This window comes from Triticum urartu, chromosome 5, assembly GCF_003073215.2.
Source record: "Triticum urartu cultivar G1812 chromosome 5, Tu2.1, whole genome shotgun sequence".
NCBI classification, from domain to species: Eukaryota; Viridiplantae; Streptophyta; class Magnoliopsida; order Poales; family Poaceae; genus Triticum; species Triticum urartu.
In genome coordinates this window covers 145265234-145284254 of record NC_053026.1, presented here as the reverse complement: position 1 = coordinate 145284254, position 19021 = coordinate 145265234, and positions in this window count along the sequence as shown.

Genomic DNA, 19021 nt, shown 5'->3' with positions numbered 1-19021 from the left:
AGATATCAATATTCTTGTGGTTGGATTGGAATGTCTTGGTCTCAACACATGATTAGGTGGTTCTCTCTGAGAAAATGAGTAGTGGAAGTGTAGGCACGTGCTGATTGCTCTCTCAATGAATGGATGATGGGTGGAGGGGTATATATAGCCTCGACACAAAATCTAGCTGTTACACACAATTTACCAAACTCGGTGGGACCGAATCGTTAAACTCGGTCAGACCGATTTAGTTCAAAATGTGAACGTTAGAGTTTTCGGTGGGACCGATATGATCAACTCGATGGGACCGGTGTGCTAGGGTTAGGGTAAAACCCCAACTCGGTTTGACCGATTACAAACTTGGTGAGACCGATTTTGGTAATAAGCAAACAAAGAGCTGGTCAAGCAAACTCTATGGGACCGATTACATATCTCGGTGAGACCGAGATAATTGCAACAGCTGAAAGAGAGTTTGCAAGCCCATCTCAGTGGGACCGAGATCCCATCGGTGAGACCAAACTGATTAGGGTTTCTGGCAGTGGCTATGTCAAGTGAACTCGATGGTGCCGGATAGATCAAATCGGTGGGGCCGAGTTTGACTTTAGGTTTGGGACATATGTGGAAATGAGAAAGTGGTTGAGGGCTTTGGAGAATATCACCGAGCATTTTGAGCAAGCAAGCCATTAAGCAACACCTCATCCCCTTTTAATAGTATTGGCTTTTCCTACGGACTCAATGTGATCTTGGACCTATAAAATGAAAATGTAGAGTCTTGAGCTTTTGCCAATGTTTGTCCTTAGCATCTTGAAGGGGTTCCACATCCTCTTGTCCATGCCACGCCTTTGTTGAACAGTCTGAAATATACTAGATAAAAGTATTAGTCCAACAAGAGATATGTTGACATTAATTACCAAAATCACCCTAGGAGCACCTGTGCTTTCATCCACTCCTATTCGTGTTTTTTGTGCAGATTCAGCTGGTGAATATATCTCTCATGTAGTGCGAAGATTTCTTGCTGAATAGGGTACTCTTACTTAGTTCTCTTGTCCTGGTGCTCATGCTCAAAATGGTGTGGCTGAGCGCAAGCATCGTCACCTTCTTGAGACAGCGCGTGCGATGATGATCGCTGCCTCTCTTCCACCTCACTTTTGGGCTGAGGCTGTTACCACTTCCACCTATCTCAGAAACATCTAGCCTTATACTTCTCTACAGGGTGGTATTAATATTGAGCGTTTTTCTGGTCATCCTCCTGATTATTCGGTGCTTCGTTTGTTTGGTTGCGTTTGCTATGTTTTGCTCGCCCCTCGTGAACGCACCAAACTGATCGCTCATTCTATTGAGTGTGTCTTTCTCGGATACAGTGATGAGCATAATGGCTATCGGTGTTGGGATCCCGTCGGCCGCCGGATGCGTATTTCCCGGGATGTGGCTTTTGATGAGTCTCGTCCCTTCTACCTGCGTCCATCCTCCTCGGCTTTTTCAGCGGAGGACATCTCTTTTCTTCCATTTCTGGATGCACCTCCTTCTGTGCCCAGTATTCCCATTCCTCGTCCTGCTGTTGCAGAGCTGACATCGTCCTCTCCTACGGTTTCTTCTCCTCCCTGATCGCATGACTCTCCACCTTCATCACTGATACCTTCCCCTTCTCCACCTTCATCACTGATACCTTCCCCTTCTCCACCTTCATCACTGATACATTCCTGATACATCTCCAACGTATCTACATTTCCAAACACTTTTGCCCTTGTTTTGGACTCTAACTTGCATGATTTGAATGGAACTAACCCGGACTGACGCTGTTTTCAGCAGCAGTGCCATGGTGTTATTTTTGTGCAGAAATAAAAGTTCTCGGAATGACATGAAAATCCACGAAGACACGTTTTGGAATTAATGAAAAATACTGGTGAAAGAATCAGCATCAGGAGGCCCACACCCTATCCACGAGGGTGCAGGGCGCCCCCCTGCCTCGTGGCCCCCCTGGGACTCCACCGACCTCAACCCCAACTCCATATATTCACTTCCGGGGAGAAAAAAAATCAGAGAGAAGGATTCATCGTGTTTTATGATACGGAGCCGCCGCCAAGCCCTAATCTTCCTCGGGAGGGCTGATCCGGAGTCCGTTCGGGGCTCCGGAGAGGGGAATCCGTCGCCATCGTCATCATCAACCATCCTCCATCACCAATTTCATGATGCTCACTGACATGCGTGAGTAATCTCATCGTAGGCTTGCTGGACGGTGATGGGTTGGATGAGATTTACCATGTAATCGAGTTAGTTTTGTTAAGGTTTGAACAGTAGTATGCATTATGTTCTAAGATTGATGTTGCTATGACTTTGCTATGCTTAATGCTTGTCACTAGGGCCCGAGTGCCATGATTTCAGATCTGAACCTATTATGTTTTCATGAATATATGTGAGTTCTTGATCCTATCTTGCAAGTCAATAGTCACCTACTATGTGTTATGATCCGGCAACCCCGAAATGAAAATAATCGGGACCACTCCTGGTGATGACCGTAGTTTGAGGGTTCATGTATTCACTAAGTGTTAATGCTTTGGTTTGGTACTCTATTAAAATGTAACGCCCTCGATGCGGCTATATCTCCCACGTGTCGAGGCACGACTTAGAGGCATAACCGCATTGAAAGCAATGTCGCAAGTCAGGAAATCGTCACCCATCCCATGTACATAAATAATATAAAGGGGAGGTACATAGTTGGCTTACACTCGCCACGTCACATCAAAGTACATAAATAACATCCATCATACAAATCACTCATGGCCCGACTACGGCGCCAAAATGGAAAAGAACCCAACATGCGACAAGGCCCTGAATCGAACCCCAACTAGGCACCACTACTGATCATCGGGAAAGGAAACATAATAACGCTGAGAGTCCTCGTCGAACTCCCACTTGAGCTCGTACTCGTCACCTGGAGCGGAATCACCTGGACCTGCATCTGGAATTGTGGTATCTGTGAGCCACAGGGACTCAGCAATCTCACACCCACGCGATCAAGACTATTTAAGCTTATAGGAAGGACAAGGCAAGTGTAGGTGGAGCTGCAGCAAGCGACTAGCATATATGGTGGCTAACTTATACGCAAAAGAGGGCGAGAAGAGAAGGCGAAGCACGAGCGAGAAGCTAAAGGAACAACCTGCGCAAGCATTACTCCAACACCGTGTCCACTTCCCGGACTCTGCCGAGAAGAGGCCGTCACGGCAACACACTCAGTTGATTCATTTTAATTGATTAAGGTTCAAGTTATCTACAACCGGACATTAACAAATTCCCATCTGCCCATAACCGCGGGCACGGCTTTCGAAAGTTCAATCCCTGCAGGGGAGTCCCAACTTAGCCCATGACAAGCTCTCATGGTCAACGAAGGAAAAGACCTCCTCCCAAGACGTTCCGATCAGACTCGGTATCTCGGTAACTCAAGACACTTCGACAGGTTAAAACAAGACCAGCAACACCGCCCGAATGTGCCGACAAATCCCGATAGGAGCTGCACATATCTCTTTCTCAGGGCACACTCAGATGAGCCAGACGTCGGGTAAGCCAGCCCAGAGTTGCCCCTGGTAGCCTCGGACATCGCTCAGTGGGACCAACACTCAGAGGAGCACTGGCCCGGGGGGGGTTAAAATAAGATGACCCTTGAGTCTGCAGAACCCAAGGGAAGAAAAGGCTAGGAGGCAAATGGTAAAACCAAGGTTGGGCATTGCTGGAAAAGCTTTAAACAAGGCGAACTATCAAGGGGTTCCCATTATAACCCAACCGCGTAAGGAACGCAAATCCGGGAACATAACACCGATATGACGGAAACTAGGGCGGCAAGAGTGGAACAAAACACTAGGCGAGAGGCCGAGCCTTCCACCCTTTACCAAGTATATAGATGCATTAAAATAACATGGCAATATAATGATATCCCAACAAGTAAATAAATGTTCCAATAAGGAACGGCTCCAATCTTCACCTGCAACTAACAACGATATAAGAAGGGCTGAGCAAAGCGGTAACATAGCCAATCAACGGTTTGCTAGGACAAGGTGGGTTAAAGGTTCAATCATGCAATTGGGAGGCTGACAAGAAAATGGTAGGCACCGTAGCAGTGGCAAAGCCAAAGAGCGAGCAAACTAGCATAGCAAAGATAGTAGTGATTTCGAGGGTATGATCATCTTGCCTGCACAGTTGTCAGAGTTGACTGGATCCTCACAAGCAAACTCAACGGGCTCCTCGGTAGCGAACTCGTCTCCCGGATCTACCCAACAATACAAACAAGCAACAAGGATACAATCAACCACGTGCGAGACCAAGCAATATGATGAAATGATGATATGCTATGCGGGATGCGATGCGGGATGCAAAATGCAAGATATGACAGGAAATGCATGAACCTGGCCTCAACTTGGCAAACCAAGTGTTCCACTTGATAGAGGGGATGAAATCGCTTGAAAACAATATAAAGATCATTGGAATCGGAGTTACGGTTTGGAAATGGCAAGCGTTTTAAGATATGACACCGGTCTGCGATTCCTAGCAAGTAGGCATCTAAATGCAATGAAATGAACATGCTACAGCCACCAAACATGAAAACAAAATACATGGCAGCGATGTACACAAGATGGTTAACAAAACACTAGCAGTGAGCCATAGGCAAATTCATCCATTAAGGGGTTCAAACAAGCATGGAAAAAATGAATATGCAAAACAGATTCCAGACTTAGTGAAATTAACACTAGCCTGAAATTTCAGATCACGATGCTCACTTTGGAGCAGCAAAACAACATGATAAATGACCTGAACATGACAAGTAAGAACATGGAATGGAGCTACTCAACAAGCTTAACAAAAGACCCAAAGTGACCTGGGGTCAAAAGGGTTCACAAAATACTCTACCGAGCTCACGAACATAGCTCGAACACAATCAGTTTTCAGACTTAGTGAAAACTGAGACATGCTGGAATTATAACTCACGAAGGCATGTAAATGAGCTCGATGCACTCACTACGGTGCAAGTCATGGCAAGGCAAGCATATATCCAGAAAGAAGACACAATATTCTAGCTACACATGGAAAGAACAAAGGCATAGCATGCATGGAACACTAACGGTAGCATCGGCAAAATCGCAAACAAGTTGACGATCTGCCCAGATTAACAACGAAGCAAAAGTTGAGCTCGATTGAGTCAACCTAGAGCACTCCACATATGCAAACAAAGACATGGACGGATAGAGCATAACATAAATATCAAAACTCCCTTACTGATCATCCTCAAAAGAGGCACGGATCACTAGGAAACAAGCTGGACATATAGCATCATGGACTAAAATATCCCAGACTTAGTGAAAATCACTAAGTCCCTGAAATCAGCAATCTCAGGTACCTCTCTTCGCAAGCTTGCACAAGACAACACACACATCCTAAAAATGCATGGGTGGCACCTCTGGAAAGAAGACAAAATGCTTAACAAATCATCCCAAAGGGGCACAGGCATATCATGCACGGATTAAACATGGCAAAAATGACAAAAGTGCATGATGAACTAACGGATCTGCAACTTAACTCACGAAGCCTCCTTCTAACAGCATTTTGGGCAACAAGATGACCTCAAATGCAAATGATGAAATGGAATGAAATGATTTACATGTCGAGACGAAGATTTTGATATATTATACGCCCAAAACGGAGCTACGGATGCGGAGATACGGGTCCTCGAACAGGAGCATATGGAGTAAAAATCTAGGGACTTAGTGAAAAAAAAACTACCCCAGGATCCAGATCTAGGGTTCGGGCACGCGGCCCGAGACGGCGGCGGATCCCGCCGGGATTCCTGTAGACGACGGCGGCGGCCGGAGAGGAAGTGGCCGGAGCGGGGAGGGGGGGCCGGACGGCGAGGAGGAAGCGGCTCGGCGGGCGGTCGCCGGAGCCGGGAGCTCCTCTCCCTGGCGCGGGCGCCGGCGAGGGCTTGGGGCGGCGGGGCGAGGTGCTCCGGGCGGCGGCCGGCAATGGCGCCGCGGCGGCCGGAGCGGGCGAGCGTCGCCGGGCGCGGGGGTGGCGACTGGAGGAGGAGGCGGGCGGCGGAGCGGGCCGGGAGGGCCCCGCACGGGCCTCGCGGGCCCGCGGGCGGCGGCGAACTGGGGACCGGCCCCGGGACACGTGGCGGCGGCGGATTCGTCCCGCGGAGCCGGGCGGACATGTCCGGCGCGTGATTTTTCTGTCCGGCGGCGGGAGGAGTTGGATCTAGGGTTAGGGGGGAGGAGAGCCGTGGATTTCGGAGGGGGGTGTATATATAGGCATAGAGGGAGCTAGGAGAGTCCAAATGAGGTGCGGTTTTCGCCCACGCGATCGTGATCGAACGCTCTAGGACATGGAGCAGAGTTTGGTGGGTTTTGGGCCAAATTTGGGGGGTGTTGGGCTGCAACACACACGAGGCCTTTTCGGTCCCTCGGTTAACCGTTGGAGTATCAAACGAAGTCCACATGATACGAAACTTGACAGGCGGTCTACCGGTAGTAAAACAAGGCCGCATGACAAGTCTCGGTCCAATCCGGAAATGTTTAATCCCCACACACGAAAGAAAGCTCGAAATAGCCACCGTAGGAGAACGAAGCGCCGGAATGCAAAACGGACAACGGGGAAAATGCTCGAATGCATGAGATGAACATGTATGCAAATGCAATGCACGAGATGACATGATAAGAGATGCACGGAAAAGAAAAACACACACGGAGACAAAGACCCGAACCCGAGAAATAAATATAACTTAACACCGGAAAGGGCAAGAGTTGGATACAAATAGGGAAAGTTACATCCGGGGTGTTACATAAAAGGAGGCCTTAATATCCCTTAGTTTCCAATAGGACCCCGCTGCCACGAGAGGGTAGGACAAAATATGTCATGCAAGTTCTTTTCCATAAGCACGTATGACTATATTCGGAATACATGCCTACATTACATTCATGAACTGGAGCTAGTTCTGTGTCACGCTATGTTACAGCTGTTGCATGAGGAATCGCATCCGACATAATTATCCATCATTGATCCATTGCCTATGAGCTTTTAACATATTGATCTTTGCTTAGTTACTTTTCCGTTGCCACTGTTACGATTGCTACAAAAACTACTACTGTTACTTTTGCCACTGTTACCGTTACTTCCATACTACTTTGCTACTAAATACTTTGCTACAGATATTAAGTCTTTCAGGTGTGGTTGAATTGACAACTCAACTGCTAATACTTGAGAATATTCTTTGGCTCCCCTTGTGTCGAATCAATAAATTTGGGTTGAATACTCTACCCTCGAAAACTGTTGCGATCCCCTATACTTGTGGGTTATCAAGACTATTTTCTGGCGCCGTTGCCGGAGAGCATAGCTCTATTCTTTGAGTCACTTGGGATTTATATCTGTTGATCACTATGAGAAACTTGAAAGATGAAAGAACCAAGATTTTTCCCTCAACTACGAGGGGAGGTAAGGAAATGCCATCTAGCTCTACACTTGACTCACCTTCTGTTATGAGTAAATTTGCGACTCCTACACATGTTATTGATTCTTATATGTCGCATGTTATTGATGATGCCACTTCTACTATGCATGATGCTTATGATGAAACTACTTCTATGCTTGATAATACCGTGCCATTAGGTGAATTTCTTGATGAACAACTTCCTAAGGTTAGAGAAAATGAAATTATTGAAACAGATAATATTAATGGAAGTGATGATGAAGATTCTCCCCCTAGTTATGAATTGCTTGATGTGCCGGAGGGTTATGTTATGGATGAAGAAACTGCTAGAGACCTTTTTGCTTGCAAAGATAGATATGATCTTAAGAAACTGTTAGCTAAGCTGAAAGAAAAGTCTTTGAATGCTAGAATGAAATATGACCCTGCATTTTCTATTTCACCTATCTGTATTTCTGATAAGGATTATGATTTCTCTGTCGATCCTGAGTTAATTACTTTGGTTGAATCTGATCCTTTTTATGGCTATGAATCTAAAACTATCGTGGCACATCTTACTAAATTGAATGATATAGCCACCCTATTCACTCATGAGGAAAAAATTAGTTGCTACTATATCCTTAAGTTATTTCCATTGTCATTAAACGGTGGTGCTAAAACATGGTTTAATTCTCTTGCTCCTGGTTGTGTGCGTAGTCCCCAGGATATGATTTATTACTTCTCTGCTAAATATTTCCCCGCTCATAAGAAACAAGCTGCCTTAAGGGAAATATACAATTTTGTGCAAATTGAAGAAGAGAGTCTCCCACAAGCTTGGGGGAGGATTCTCCGATTGCTTAATGCTTTGCCTGATCATCCTCTCAAGAGAAATGAAATACTTGATATCTTTTATAATGGGCTAACTGATGCTTCTAGAGACCACCTGGATAGTTGTGTTGGTTGTGTTTTCAGGGAAAGAACTGTTGAGCAAGCTGAAATGCTATTGAATAATATATTGAGTAATGATAATGATTGGACACTTCGTGAACCAACTCCTAAGCCAACTCCGAAGAAAAGGGGTATTCTATTTCTTAGTCCTGAAGATATGCAAGAGGCAAAGAAATCTATGAAAGAAAAGGGTATTAAAGCTGAAGATGTTAAGAATTTACCACCTATTGACGAAATACATGGTCTTAATAACCCGACACAAGCAGTAAAGGTAAATTCTCTCTATAGATTTGATGAAGGTGATATTCCTCATAATAAGTCTGATAGCCAATGCTTGGATGAGTTTGATAATTTTATTGTTAAACAAGAAAACTTCAATGCTTATGTTGGTAGACAATTGAAACATAATGCTTATATGGTTGAACACTTGAGTGATTATATGTCTAGAGTTAAAGGTGACCTTAAACTTATTAGTAAACATGCTTCTATGGTTATCACTCAGGTAGAACAAGTGCTTAAAGCACAAGATGATTTGCTCAATGAATTAAATAATAAGAAAAATAATAATGCTATTAGAGTTATGACTAGAGGGGGTAAAATGACTCAGGAACCTTTGTATCCTGAGGGACACCCTAAGAGAGTTGAGCAAGATTCTCAGAGAACTAATGTTGATGCACCTAGCCCTTCTAAGAAGAAGAAAAAGAAAAATGATAGGACTTTGCATGCTTCTAGTGAACCTGTTGTTGACACACCTGAGAATCCTAATGATATTTCTATTTCTGATGCTGAAACACAATCTGGTAATGAACATGAACCTAGTGATAATGATGATGTTCATGTTGATGCTCAACCTAGCAATAACAATGATGTAGAGATTGAACCTGCTGTTGATCTTGATAACCCACAATCAAAGAACCAACCTTATGATAAGAGAGACTTCATTGCTAGGAAGTACGGTAAAGAAAGAGAACCATGGGTTCAGAAACCCATGCCTTTTCCTCCTAAACCATCCAAGAAAAAGGATGATGAGGATTTTGAGCGCTTTGCTGAAATGATTAGACCTATCTTTTTTTCATATGCGTTTGAATGATATGCTTAAAATGAATCCTTATGCTAAGTATATGAAAGATATTGTTACAAATAAAAGAAAGATACCAGAAGCTGAAATTTCCACCATGCTTGCCAATTATACTTTTAAAGGTGGAATACCAAAGAAACTAGGAGATCCCGAAGTACCAACTATACCATACTCCATTAAAATAAACTATGTTAAAACTGCTTTATGTGATCTTGGAGCCGGTGTTAGTGTTATGCCTCTATCTTTATATCGTAGACTTCATTTGAGTAAGTTGACACCTAGAGTGTATTCAATGCTTGGATTGTACTCTTGAATCATTTCGACCCATCGAGTCTGCTGGAGGTGGAGGTTGCGTTGAGTGAAGATATATTTGAGGGTCTTGTGATCGGTGAAGATGTCCACTTGCCTTCCCAACAAGAGGTGTCTCCATGTTATTAGCATGGAAAACTGCTGCCAACTCAAGATCTTGAGTGGGGCAGTTCCTTTCATTTGGCTTCAACTGACAAGAAGTATAGGACACAACTTTCTTCTCTTGCATTAACACAACACCGAGACCTTGCAACGAGGCATCACAGAAAACTTCGAAGGGTTTGGACTCATCAGGAGGAGTTAGGACTGGAGCTGTGACGAGTTTATCTTTGAGATTGTTGAAAGCAATGTCACACTCAGGAGTCCAGGAGTACTTGACGTGCTTTTGGAGGAGGTTGGAAAGAGGCCTAGCAATCTTTGAGAAGTTCTCAACAAATATTTTTTGAATATTTACTGTAGGGTAAAAACCCCACAGCCCTTTATTGCAGTCTCAAAAACAAACTGTACAGGGAAAGAAAAGGATTACAGCCCTAAACTAAAACAAAAGAAGAACTTACAGTTACATGAGGGAGTTAACCCAATCTACAAGTCTAGACTTAGAGCTATCCTTAAGCCTATGAGACAGAAGGAGAATATCATGTACAAAGCTGCCCCTCCAGGCAGCAAAAGTAGCCTGTACCCCCCCTGAAAGTTCTCCCATTTCTCAAAATCCATATATTCCAAGAAGCTGTTAGCATAACTTCAAAGAAGAAAGGATGCCCAAATCTCTGCCTTGCTTGAGATATACATTGCTGAATATTAGAACCATGTGACCAATCAATCTGCAGGTAGTTCCAAACCCTGGCATTGAAATTACATTCAAAGAAAAGATGGGCCCTGTCCTCCAAAACAAAGGCATTACAGATGACACATAGATTATCAGCCGTAGCAGGCCTCCAGTGCCTGCGTACCAGCATGTCCTTTGTGTTGAGCCTGTCAAAAAAGAGGAGCCAGCCAAAAACCTTAATTTTCATAGTACATCTGCTCTGCCATAGCCACCTGCAGGGTTGAATAGTTGGGAGGTGTGTATGCATGATGTCATAGAAGCTCTTTGCTGTAAATTGTCCAGATTTGCCAGGCCAAGTCCAAACATCAGGCAATGTTGGATCTCTCTGAAGATAGAAAAACCATCCTTCCCAGGTTTGCAATTCTGTTGCCGTGTGCTGAGAAATTGGCAGGTGGAACATTGAGTACAAGTCCTGAGTTTTCATAAACTCTCTGACAGAAACCTTATCATCCAAAACAAAAGAGAAAAGCCTTGGTAATATGAGGTTTAGTGGCCTTGAAGAGCCACCTATATGCCAAGCATCCAACCAGAAAAGAGCAGAATCACCCATATTAACTTGCACTGAAGCAATTGACCTATAAGTGTCAGCAAGCTTGAGAATGTACTTCCACCAAAAGGAGTGTTACGGCATATCTATCTCAAGATAGTTTTGGTGATTGATGACAACATGTTTGCGGACTAATCTTGTGCTTTGAATAATTCACATATTCTCCCCTGGCACGAGATGTTTCCTTCCCCTCGGTGAGTATTTCAAGACGGTGTAGCTCTTTCGTTTCTTTCTCGATGGAATAGTTGCGTAGAGGGCACCGTACTATCAAGAGGGGGTCCGTTGGGGTATTGCATGGGTGGAATCAACACATACACATCTGCTTCTCACCCTCCGAGCTTTTCCATTCCATTGTAGAGATCTCTCCTCTCTTCCTTGTCCTGTCTGGGTCCAAGCGGTAGTACCACGCAACCCAGCGGTAGTACCTCTGAGGAGCCACAAGCGGCAGTACCGCTCCACAGCGGTAGTACCGCCCGTGGCTCCACAGCAGTAGTACCGCTGGGGTGCCTGGCACCTCCGCCTCATCCTCAGCCTCCTTGGAGAGATTCTCTCTCTCTCTCTCTCTCTCTCTCTCTCTCTTCCGTGCCCCAGCGGTAGTACCGCACTACCAGCGGTAGTACGACCGAAGGGTCATAAGCGGCAGTACCGCTCCACGGCGGTAGTACCGCCCGTTACCCCGTTGCCGTAGTACCACTGGGCTGTGTGGCTCCTACCGCCTCGACTCGAGGGGTCATTTTCTCGTGTCGGGTTTTGCGGCACTAGTTGCGGTTGTAGAGGCGGTAGTACCGTTCCAGGAGCGGTAGTACCGCCCCTACCACCGCGGTAGTACCGCGTTGGGTCCTATTCCCTACTAGTCTCCTCTGCGCGGCAGTGCCGCTGGCTGGCGTGGCAGTACCGCTGACCTGGCGGTAGTACCGCTCCCTCTCAGCGGTAGTACCGCCCTGTGCGGGGCTGGTTGGTGAGAGGCAACGGTTGGATTGTTGCCCCCACTATAAAAGGGAGTCCCCTTCTTCTCTTTGACCTACCTCTTCCTCCCCAAGCTCCATTTATTGCTCAAGCTCCATTAAATGCTCCAAGCTCCATTTTCGCCCGATCTATCTCTCTAGCCAATCAAACTTGTTGATTTGCTCGGGAGCGGTTGAGAAGGCCCCGATCTACACTTCCACCAAGGGTTTTTCGATTCCCCCACTCATCCCTAGAGGATCTTGTTACTCTTGGGTGTTTGAGCACCCTAGATGGTTGAGGTCACCACGGAGCCATAGTCCATTGTGGTGAAGCTTCGTGGTTTTGTTGGGAGCCTCCAATGAAGTTGTGGAGATTGCCCCAACCTTGTTTGTAAAGGTTCGGTCGCCGCCTTGAAGGGCACCAATAGTGGAATCACGGCATCTCGCATTGTGTGAGGGCGTGAGGAGAATACGGTGGCCCTAGTGGCTTCTTGGGGAGCATCGTGCCTCCACACCGCTCCAACGGAGACGTACTTCCCTTCAAAGGGAAGGAACTTCGGTAACACATCCTCGTCTTCACCGGATCCACTCTTGGTTATCTCTTACCTTTACTTGTGCAAGCTCTTTAGTGTTACTTCTCTTGTTTGCTTGTATGCTTGTTGGTATTGCATCATATAGGTTGCTCACCTAGTTGAACATCTAGACAACCTACTTCGATGCAAAGTTTAATTTGATTAAGAAAAGTTAAAAATTGGTAGTTGCCTATTCACCCCCCTCTAGTCAACCATATCGATCCTTTCAATTGGTATCAGAGCCTCGTCTCTTTATTAAGGACTTTATCGTCCAAAGAGTATGGTTGATACCGTAGACGGTGTGGAGGAACACTCCAGTGTGAATCCGATCTCGTCTAAGGGAGATGGGGGAACCTCGGTCTCTCGTGAGGAGTTCAATGTGGCCTTGGAGACATTGAAAACCTCCATGACGACCGAAGTTGAAAGCATGTTTACTAAATTTCTTGAGGGGCTTAAACTATCCACCGCACCGTTGAAAGTGGGTGACCCCGCCAACAAGGTGACGGATGCTATCCCCGACAAGGGGGAAGCTAGTAGTGAAAAGGCTCCTTCTTCTAGTGGTAAGAATGGCACCGACATCTTTGCCCATGTGGAACCACCACTTGTTTATGGTGGACCGGTTCCTTCCACTCATTTGAATCATGCCGGTCCTCCCCCTAAGATTGTGAAAAATGAGGATTTTGATTCTTGGGTTTACCGCTTTAAACGTAACTTAAATCATGTGAACACTAACCTTTGGAGAATCATTGAAGAAGGTTTCTATCCACATGATCCAAGCAACTTCACTCCTCGAGAAGCCACGGACAATCAATTCAATGAGAATGCTCTCTTCATCATTCAAGATGCAATTCCACCCGAAGACCTACCTCATCTTCGTCCCTTCGCCTTGGCCAAAGATGCATGGCATTGTGTTGTCTCTCTCTACTGGGGAAGCACAAGCATTCAACGCTCCAACTATGAAGTGGTACAAGATGAGGCCGATGAGTTTGCAATGAAAGAAGATGAAGAACCTCGTGAGCTTTATCGGCGAGTAACCAAACTCGCGGTCTCACTACGAGATCACAGGAGCAAGGACACGGATGACAATTGGATCAAGCGCAAATTCCTCAAGGCAATGATGCCCTATCACAAGGCCATGTCCTCCATCATTTGTCAAAGACCGGACTTCCACACTTTGACCTCAAGCAAAGTGTTGGATGAGTTTGTGGCCATGAACATTTTGGAAAATACCGCCGACAATGCGGTGCTCCGTTCTCAACGGGCAAAGAAGCCTACCCTTGCATTGAAGGCCAAGCTCACCGTTGAAGAAGAAGAAGAGGAAGAAGAGGAGAGCAACCCTGAAGACACGAAGTATGCATATCATGAACACATGGCACTTGCTTCAAGGCAATTTTGGAGCAAGAAAAACTCAAGGCCAAACTTTAGCAAAAACAACTCGAGTGGCACGAGGGGCAAGCAACATGTGAGGACTTGCTACAATTGCGGCAACGTGAGTCATTTTGTTACGGAATGCCCGTATGAGAAGAGGGAAGACAATGGTGGCAAGCTCATCCGAAAGGACAAGGCCAAGTCGTTCCCCAACAAGAACAACTTCGCCAAGAAGACTCCTCCCAAGGCATTGGTTGTGCAAGAAGAGTACAATGAGGATGATGACGATGATGAAGATGATGAGTCGGTTGCCATGGCCTCCGTTGCCATTGCGATGACTTCACGGGTGTCTCTCTTCGACTAACCCAATTAGAGCATCATAGCCAAGTGCCTCATGGCTAAAGCCACCCACAAGGTAACCCCCAATATCAAAACTACCATCATTAATCATCCTTCTCCGATGGATAGCATTAATGAACTTGAGGGAGCTAATGTGGAGGCTAACGAGTTTGAGGCCTTTATGGGCAAACTCAAGGGAAAATCCAAGAAGCACTTTGTTGCTCTCTTGGAACAACTTGGTGAAGCCAATGACATGATCGAGGCTCACGAAGACACCATCACTAAGATGGAAGGGCATAGTCGTGACTATGCCGATGAGATTTCGGATCTTTCCAATGCTCTTGAGGAAGAGCGTGGTCTTCGTTTGGCTCTTGAGGAGTCACACAACGTCGATCATGCTAAGTTAAAGAAAGATTATGATCATGTCCTCATAGTTTCTCATGTGCTAAACTCCGAGAAGGCCGAACTTTAGGTTGATCTTGCTAGACTCAAAGAGGAGTTTGATCTACTTGACAAGTCTCACAAGGTCTTGAAGGGTGCTCATGCTAGCCTCAAAGAGTCTCATGATCAACTTCAAGTAAAGCTAACCAAGGAAAAAGCCACTTTCCCTCGTATGATGTTAATTGATAATGCAAATGCTACTAACATGTGTTGTGAGCATGTGCATATCGTTGAGGAGAACGCTAAGCTAAAGGGGAAACTTGAGAGAGGTCTTGCGACTTGCATACAAGGCAAGAAGAACCTCAACGATATCTTCATCAACCAAAAGGGAGTTGTGGCTAAGGAAGGGGTTGGGTACGTGCCCGACTCCAAGAACAAGAAGAAGAATGACAAGACCAAACGACCTCCTCCTCTCATGCAAACCTTTGTGAAGGAGGGAGAGAGTGCCTCCGAGGAGAAGAAGAAGAACAATGTCACCCCTCCCAACAAAGCCAGCGATTTTAATCCTTATGTGTTATGCCGTGCTAGTGATGGGCATGTTTATGCCAAATTTGTTGGTTCTCCTCATGAATACATTGAATGGTCTATTTGGGTTCCAAAAACCCTTGTTACTAACATCAAAGGACCCATTACAAAATGGGTACCTAAAACCAAGCATTGATCTCTTGTAGGTGTTTGCTTCCGCTGGGGGATCATGGTTGCTCGATAGCGGAGCTACAAATCATATGACCGGAAGCAAGGACTTGGTGGTGGACGTGCACAAGGTTCCATCTATGCCCACCAATGTCGAGTGGGGTGACGCCTCATCTTCTAAGGTATTGGGACTTGGCAAGGTGGTCATCTCTCATGATCTCACGATCGAGAAGGTCATGCTTGTTGAGTCCCTTGCATACAATTTACTTTCCGTTCGTCAACTTGCAATCATGGGCTTTGCCACTTTCTTTGATATCGATACCGTGGCCCTCTTGTGGAGCAAGACTCTTAAAGTAGCTTTTGTTGGGCATGTCGAGAACGGTCTATATGTGATTAACTTTTCGGAGCGACCCACTAAGACCGCGACATGCCTAATGGCTAAAGTTGATGTGGGATGGCTTTGGCATCGCCGTTTAGCCCATGTCAATATGAGATCTTTGCAAAGTCTCCTCAAGGGGGACCATGTCCGTGGACTAACGAATGTTAGTTTTGCTAAAGATCGTGCTTGCAGTGCCTGTATCGAAGGAAAGCTACATGAGAAGGCTCACCCTCCCACGACTATAATTTATTCAAAGAGGCCTTTGGAGCTCCTTCACATGGATCTCTTTGGGCCTCCATCCTTCGATAGTATTGGAGGAAGGAAGTATTGCTTGGTGATTGTGGATGACTACTCAAGGTACACGTGGGTGTATTTCTTCAAGAGGAAGAGCGAGACCGAACAAACCATCATTGACTTTGCGAATGAAGCACAACGTCAACACAATGCAAAGATCTTGACAATAAGAAGTGACAACGGCACCGAGTTCAAGAACTACACCTTGGATGAGTTTCTTAGTGATGAGGGAATCAAGCATAAATATTTTGCACCCTACACCCCTCAACAAAACAGTGTTGCAGAGAGGAAGAACCGGACGTTGATGGATGCGGCAAGGACCATGATGGCGAAGTTCAAGTCTCCGTACAACTTTTGGGCCGAAGCCATCAACACCGCATGTCATGCATCCAATCGGCTCTACCTCCTCAAGGGCTTGAACAAGACTCCATACGAGATACTCACCGGTAACAAGCCCAACCTTAAGTACTTCCGGGTATTCGGGTGTAAGTGTTTCATTCTCAAGAAAGGTGTTCGGTTGTCTAAATTTGAGGCTAGATCTTATGAGGGCATATTTGTTGGCTATGCTACAAACTCTCATGCTTACCGTGTCCTCAATAAATCCACGGGACTTATTGAGGAGACGTCTAACGTGGAGTTTGATGAGAATAACGGCTCCCAAGTGGAGCAAAGTGGCACTTGTGATGTAGGTGATGAAATTCCTCCCCAAGCCATAAGAAGAATGGGTGTTGGCTTTATCCTACCCATTGAGGAACCCCTTTTGGCCAAAGGAGAAGGACAAAGATCCACTCAAGTGGAGCCATCACCAACCCAAGGCCCACACACTTCCGAAGTTCAACATGAAGGCCCTCATCTTCAAGAACATGACCAAGGGCAAGATCACGCTCAAGACGGTGTTGACACATCAAGTGATGCCCAAGGTCAAGTTCTATCCTCCGAGCAAGTTCAAGAACAAGAACAAGCCCAAGACGACGCTCAAGATGATCAAGTGACCACTCCTCGTCTCACCCCCGAGGAGGAATTAGAGCGTCGTGCCGCCAAGGTTGCTTCCAAGCTCTCCACCAAGGATCATCTCATGACGAATGTGCTTGGAAGCTTAAGAAAGGGGCTAAGCACTTGTAGACAATTAACAAATTATTGTGAGCACCACGCGTTTGTCTCTTGTGTGGAACCCCACAAGGTCTATGAATCGCTAGAAGATCCGGATTGGCTCAATGCCATGCATGAAGAACTCATCAACTTCGAGCGCAAAAAAGTGTGGAGATTGGTGCCAAGACCAACCGGGAATCAAAATGTCATAGGAACCAAGTGGATATTTAAGAACAAGCAAGATGTCCATGGGATTATCATTCACAACAAGGCTCGTTTGGTAGCACAAGGCTACTCCGAAGTCGAGGGTATCGACTACGGTGAAACCTTTGCTCCCGTTGCTCGTCTTGAATCCATTCGCATGTTGATTGCATATGCTTCTCATCATAACTTTAAGTTACAACAAATGGGTGTGAAGAGTGCTTTTCTTAATGGTCCTATTAATGAATTGGTTTACATCAAGCAACCCCCCGGGTTCGAGGATCCCTACTTTCCCGATCATGTGTATCAACTCGATAAGGCACTCTATGGCCTTAAACAAGCCCCACGTGCATGGTATGACCACCTTACCGAGTTGTTACAAGACCGTGGTTTTGAAGTTGGGCTAATCGACCCCACTCTTTTTTTACTAAGAAGGTCAAAGGGGAGTTGTTTGTGTGCCAATTATATGTTGATGATATTATCTTTGGTTCTCCTAACAAAGCTTTCAATGAGGAATTTGCCGCTCTCATGACCTCAAAGTTCGAGATGTCCTCCATGGGAGAGTTGAAGTTCTTTCTAGGGTTCAAAGTGAAGCAAAGAAGAGAAGGAACCTTCATTAATCAATCCAAATACACTCAAGACATGCTCAAGAGATTCAAGCTAAGTGACGTCAAGCCGGCTTCCACTCCAATGCCCACCAAGTGCCAACTTGACTTAGATCCCAATGGTAAAGTGGTGGATCAAAAGGTGTATATCGTTCCATGATTGGATCCCTGCTTTACCTTTGTGCATCTAGACCGGACATCATGTTGAGTGTGGGAATTTGTGCACGGTTTCAAGCCGCACCTAAGGAAAGTCACTATGTGGCGGTCAAACAAATCTTTCGATATTCGGCTCATACCCCAAACTTTGGCTTATGGTACCCAAGAGGATCAAACTTCAAGCTTGTAGGGTACTCGGATTCCGATTGGGCGGGAGACAAAGTGGATAGGAAGTCCACTTCTGGAGGGTGCCAATTCATTGGTTGCTCTTTGGTAAGTTGGTCTTCCAAAAAGCAAAGTTGTGTGTCTCTCTCGTCCACTAAGGCGGAGTATGTTGCCGCCAGTAGTTGTTGTGCACAACTCCTATGGATGTGGCAAACTTTAAAGGATTACGATGTCACTTGTGACAAAGTGCCTCTTTGGTGTGACAATGAAAGTGCCATCAAGATCTCTCTCAACCTGGTGCAACACTTCAAGACGAAGCATATTGAGATTCGGTATCACTTCATCCGGGATCACATTAGGCGAGGAGAGATCGAGCTCAACTATGTCAACACTCATGACAACCTTGCAGATATTTTCACGAAGCCCTTGGATGAAGCAAGATTTCGCGAGTTAAGGCATGAGCTAAATATCATTGATTCGAGCAATGTGGCTTGAACCCTTGCACACCCCACCACGCTCATTTTGTTGTCTAGTTTAGGTGTAGGCATGGACATAGGGGGAGTGTTGTTCTCTCAATGAACTCTCCCTCCCCCCATTATGCATAAATTGATCAAGTCTTTCACTTTAGCCATTGTTGATGGTACTTGTGCTTCAAAGATGAGTTTTGGTCATGGGCCCAAGGTTAAAATCTTCACGGCGCC